This window comes from Neophocaena asiaeorientalis, unplaced genomic scaffold (genome assembly GCF_003031525.2).
Source record: "Neophocaena asiaeorientalis asiaeorientalis breed wild unplaced genomic scaffold, Neophocaena_asiaeorientalis_V1.1 scaffold132, whole genome shotgun sequence".
NCBI classification, from domain to species: Eukaryota; Metazoa; Chordata; class Mammalia; order Artiodactyla; family Phocoenidae; genus Neophocaena; species Neophocaena asiaeorientalis.
Window position 1 is genome coordinate 712,000 of NW_020173393.1, and position 6,000 is coordinate 717,999.

Sequence of the window (6,000 nt, forward strand, 5' to 3'; positions counted from 1 at the left end):
ACCAAAACCACAAGACATCACTTCACATCCACTAAGAGGACTATAACCAAAAAGACAGATGATAACAAGTGTTGGTGAGGATGTGGAGAAACTGGAACCCTTATCCTTTGCTTATGGGAATGCAAAATGGTGCAACTACTCTGGAAAAGCGTCCGGCAATTTCTCAAAAGGTGAAACATAGAGTTGCCATATAACCCAGCGATTCCAATCCTAGGCATATACCCTAGTGAACTGGAAACATACGTCTATGCAAACCTTGTACATAAGTGTTCACAGCAGCTTTATTCATAAAAGCTGAAAACCCAACTGTCCATCAACCGATGAATGGATAGGCAAAATGTAGCATATTCACACACTGTAAAATTATGCAACAATAAAAATGAAGTATTGGTACATGCTATAACATAGATGAATTTCAAAAACATTATACTAAGTGAAAGAAGCCAGTCACAAAAGACCACATATTGTGTGATTCCATTTGTAAGAAATGTCCAGAAGAGGCAAATCTAGAGAGACGGGAAGTAGATTAGTGGTTGCCAGGGGCTGGGGTGGGCGGTGCTGGAGGAAATGGGGAATGATTACTAATGGGTATGGGGTTTCTTTCTGGGGTGATGAAAATGTTCTAAAATTAGATGCTGGTGATGGTTGCACAACTCTGAATACACGAAAAACTAATGAATTGTACACAGTGAAATGGTAGATTTATGGTATGTGGGTTATTTCTCAATAAAGCTGTTACTAAAACACACACACACACACACACACACACAACCGGGCCTTGAGTTGAGCTTCCAATTGGTACTGAGCTGCCTGGAAGGCAGGGCACTAAAGGAGGAGTCAGGGCTGACCCACTGTGAACCCAGGAAGACTGCTGATCAGTTCCCCTTATGAGCCCTTCCTGGCCATAGGCAAAGGCTCCTGACCACCAGGAGCCTTTTGTCTAATCCCAGCTGGAAAAAACAGAGTTCAGGGACTGCAGGGAGGCGGGGTGGGAGGAGAGGTTAGGAAAGAGGCGGCCGGCAATCACTGGCGTCTCTGGCTCTCCAGGGAACCTCTAATGGATCCACAAGATGTGGGGAGGTACAGCTACCAAAGGGATGCTCTGGTTTTGAGCACTGGGTAGGAAGAGATGGAAAGGAAGTGGAGAGATGACAGCCTTGAGCAGCACATGCCCTGACTGGGAAGAGGAAAAGGGCCCAGTTTCTGTTTTAAAAGTCAAACAGTCTGTTTTTGAATCATTTCTTAATCATTTTAGCTCTGTTGGTCTTATTTCCCTAAGTAAACAGTGAGTCGCTCCTTCGGCTGGGACCACAACTGATACGATTTCTGCTTCCTGTACAGTGCTTAACACAATGGCCATAAGCAGAGAGTCCTTGGTGTAGATGTACAGAGGGTCATGACCTTCAGAGCCCACTTTGGACACACTCCTCACTCCAGGATACTCACCATCTTCTGGAAAGAGCACTTCAGTTTTCTCTGGGGTACCATCCCTCCCCAGCTCCATCCATCTGGTTGGGATGGAGCTGACCTGCTCCTCTGCTCCCTCCATGCCAGGCTCTTGATCTAGGCTGGCTACACAGAGCCACAGAGTTCGATGTATGGATGGGCATTTGACCCAGTTTGAGCCAATGAGGTTCAAGCCTGGGAGCTGTGCTGGAATTTGGGAAGTAGGCCTTCTTTTTCAGTTGGGATTTCTGAGAAGGAGTTGCCAGAGAAGGAGTTGCCACATGGAAAAAGTCAGCTGAGGGATGAAGAAAGACCAAAAGCCCTAAGAACACTGCTTGAGCTTCTGGATCCGGCCCAGGCTGAATCCCATTACCTCTGGGTTTTTCCAATTACTGTCATCTAATAAATTCCCTTTGTAGCTTAAACACTCTGTGCTTCAAGCTGAGAGTCCCACTTGATACCAGCTATTAATAATGGGTTCCATGTGGCTGCAGCTATTGGAAGAGCACAAAGAGAAAGAGATGTGGGCCAAAAGTCAAGGCCATGAATTTAAGTTCCATTATGAACCTGACTACATAACCTCCCTGTGTCTCAGTTATTCTGTCTGTAGAATGGGGCTCACACTCCTCTACGTCCTCTCCTCTCCTCTGTCTTCCAAGTTTATAGCTGTAGCCCAGACCTCTCTTTGGAGCTTCAGACCCACAAATACAGTTGTCCTCTAGGTGTCTTGAACAGAACGAAGTTTATTTTTCCTCAATAATTTTCTCTTTCATTGTTCTTCCTCTTACTAATGGTACTTTGTGCTAGAAAATGCTAGCTGTCCTCTAATATCCCTTCTTCCTTTCTCCCTCTCAGAATAATAGAATCCCTGAATTTTAATAGAGCACATGACTAGACTACATTTCCCAGACTCCTTTGCAGCCAAAGGTAGCCATGTGATCACATTCCAGCCAATGGCACGTGAGCAGAAACCATCTGTGCAACTTCTGGATCTGGCCCTCCAAAGAGAGGGAAAAAAAAAAAAAATGAAAAAGAGAGAGGTGGACTCTCTTTTTCCTGCTTCCCCTTCTTACTGGCCAGAATGCAGACATGGGGGTGAGCTACGTTTCATCTTGCCAACGAGGGCAATGCTCCAGGAATGGTAAAGAACAAGATGGAAGGGGGTCTCCATCCCCGGTACTGGGTAGCAGCCTTACCAGCCTGAACTGCTTATGCCTGGACTACAGGGTGAGAGGAATAAACTTCTATCTTGGTTAAGCCATGGTTAGTTTGGGTCTCTCTTAGGGTGGCTCGATTTAGGAAAACCAACCAACCAACCAACCTCATTCCTCACTTAAAAGAGCTGGAGAAGTAGAAAATTCTAGAAGAGGAATAATGATGGCACTGGAGACCTGGGGGCTCCAAGAGCATCTCACCTTAGCTCTCCCTGGACATCCTGGGAACACCCAGAGAGGCAAATGCACCTGAGGTCTACCTCTCGTTATCTCCTGGATGACCTCACTCTCTCTGGGCCTCAGTTTCTCCTACTGTACCATGGAGACTAATTGATGTGATGGTCTCCCAGGTCCTTCCAGCTCTGACCTTCAGTGGTTCTGTAATTCTAGGATGGATGTTGAAACTCAGAGGCCAATGGGGTCAGGAGGGTCCCCTAAACAGGCCAGGTGGGGCTGTGGAGGGGCTGGAGAGTGTACACCCCCGCTAACTGGGCAGCTGCTACTCAGCCCCTGCTGATTGCTGCCACATGGGAATGCAGGATTGCTAGGTTTTCTAATTTTTCAAGAAGACTTGGAAATCGCCAATTGTTTTGGTCTGTGCAATCTCCTGATTTTTTAAATGTTGGCGACAAATTGACATTTTTTCAAACACTCTAGGGGCCAAACACAAATGTCTGCAGGCAGAATTTGGCAGGTGGCCCCTAGTCAGGAATTTTTTGTTTTGATACTATTTTCTACCCTACCTACCTTCATTCACCAAATATTTATTCAATGCCTACTAGGTGGGGGGCACTGTTCTATGCTCTGGGGACAAAGCAATGAACAAAATGGAAAAAAAAAAGTGCCTGTCGTCATGTTGCTTTCATTCTAGAGGGTCATCCTGATTCATTTTCCCAACAAATATGTGTTGAGCAATCTGGTCCATGCACTGTGCTTAGTTGGGTTGATAAAAAATGTTCGTGGTCTCTGTCCTCAGGGCACATATAGCTTAGAAGGAGACAGAAAGTAAGCGCATAATTATTATATAAATGAAAAATAGAGTTATGGGGAGAGATGCAATTTAAATGGGGGTGGGAGTGGTTAGGAAAGTCCTCTTGGAGGAAGCTACCTTGGAAATGGGAACTGAAAGATAAGTATGATTTAACCTAATACCTGAACTTTCTAGAACATTCTAGATTATAGCAGAAGCTTCCAGTGTGCCCCTCTTCTGTGTCCTCTCAACATGCAGAGGCTTCCTCCTGTTAGGACCTGTGATTCCCTGCCCTAGGGTTTTCATGGGACAGGCCAGGACAGGGAAATAACCCCCCCAGAAAAAGCCCTCAGCCCACGATGGAAGGGAATGTGTAGATAAATATCCCAGCACCCTTGCTCCTTGGGGGAGTCAATTCTGAGGTGTGTTCCAGAGTAGCCCAGAGGTCCCTGGTGGTTCTGAGTCACAGGTGCCTGCAGCCATAGCTATCTACGTACCCTGTACCGGCTGCCTTCCCTTCCCTGCCTCACCTCCCCACTCTGTACCTCGTGCTTCCTGGGATCACCGCCCAACTAAACTACCAGCACTCACTCCTGGTCTCAGGCTCTGCTTCTGGGAAAAACTCAGAAGAGATGGGAGAGATGGTGGCAGGTTCCAAGGACAAAAAGCAACTCAGGACAAGTAAGAGAAAACAGGGCTGGAGAGTAGGGCAGGAGCCAGCTCATGAAGGGTCTTGGAGGCTGGGCTTAGGGTTTGTCAACGGGGAAGCCACTGACGATTTTTCAGTAGAAGACAGACCAGGCTTGTATTTTAGGATGACCCCTCTGTAGGGGGCTGGAAAGGGCAAGAGTGGAGACCAGACAGCTGGAGGGGAAGGTGGCTGGGATTAGGTGATGGGATTGGAGAGAGCTGGCTGGTGATAAGTGACATGGACCAGGTGCCATGGGGCCCAGAACAGAGCTCTGGGCTTTGTCCCTGTCTTGAACGAGCCTGTAACTTGGTTTAAAGAGTGGTAGTGAGACACAGACACAAAAATCTTAGCCTGGATTACAAAGCCCTACGCAATCCGTGGGAACTGAATTGTTGCATGAAGCCGTGGAACTTCTCAAAGGGTAAGAAGAGTGAAGGAATGGTTCTTGGGGGGCCGGTGGCTTTATTGGGGTGGTTAAAAACCATAGAACACCCAGCCTGGGTGGGCAACTCACTACTGCAGCCCCTTTGGGAAAGCCCTGCTTTTTTGCACTAGCTGCCGAGTCTGCTCTGGTGCTTTCAGCAGCTCTGGACTCTGCCATCCTTTACCTAAGCTGTGCAGACTCCAAAAACGCATGCCGGATTTCCCGCAGGCACTGCTAGACATATTAACGGCATTCCTCCTCGGCAAGAGATTTCTGCACCACCAACACCATTTTTATATTCTTTACAACGTAACGGCAGATGATAAATCTATCTTGCTAATTACACATCCAGCTTGTTATAACCCTCATAAAAAACACGAGCAGCTGGAAAAGCCATGAGGTGATGTCAAATCATATTCCCGGGCTCTAAACAGAAACAGAAATATTTTCCAGGCGCTGGTGTGTCTCATGGTTCCCACTCGTGTGTGGAAGCAGCTGCCAATAGGTCGCTTACCTCGGATGAGCTGACGGTGCATCCGTCCCCTAAAGCCGCGCCCTGCCACCTCTACCTGTCTCCTTGAAGAGACACGGCAGACGTCTGGAGCATCTGCATGTGGTTTGATACAAAGCCCATGGGATCGGCAGGGTTTGGGTTTCAGTGGTCGGGTTCATTTTTGCATTTTTAAGGGCATTTTGACATTTCTTGCATGGACCACCGGTCAACCGACAGCATCTGCCCGGAACTCTAACTGGATGGTTCCCCGACATAATTTGTCGGTGATACATTTGCAAAGCTGTTGCTAAGATCCATGCTGGAGCTGACAAAATGCCTCCCCCTTGTCTCAGAAAAATGGAAGGAAAATTAAATTCATCTGCCGGAGACACTAGAATAAACAACAGGGAAGAAGAAAAGTACTTTACCTCGTTTTTCAGCTAGGATTACTGGGTTTGGCTGAAGCATCTCTTAGCCCTCTTAGGAGGAGGGAGACAGCCGAAGACTACAAGCTTATATCCTATCAAGTGGATGTTGAATGTTTCATGTGTTGGAAGAAAAGGCATGGGAGACAATGGGAGAAGCTAATTAAAATTTCACATGTCAAGGGAAAATTCCATAGGCCTTCCAAAGCCCGGCTGACGCAAAGGGGCAGCTTGTTGGAGAAGCCGTCCTATGAACTGCCCTCGTAATTCCCAAGGCAAACCAGCTGGACAGACTGTCACGTTGAGAAAAAAAAAAAAAAAAAAAAAAAAGGCAAAA

At 47.0% G+C, this 6,000-nt stretch overlaps 1 protein-coding gene across 3 annotated transcripts in view; it reads right to left on the reverse strand.

Moving 5' to 3' along the window:
• Positions 1-6,000, reverse strand: part of EYA2 (EYA transcriptional coactivator and phosphatase 2) — a 176,926-nt gene that overhangs the window by 68,783 nt on the left and 102,143 nt on the right. The gene's annotated exons all lie outside the window — the stretch shown is intronic.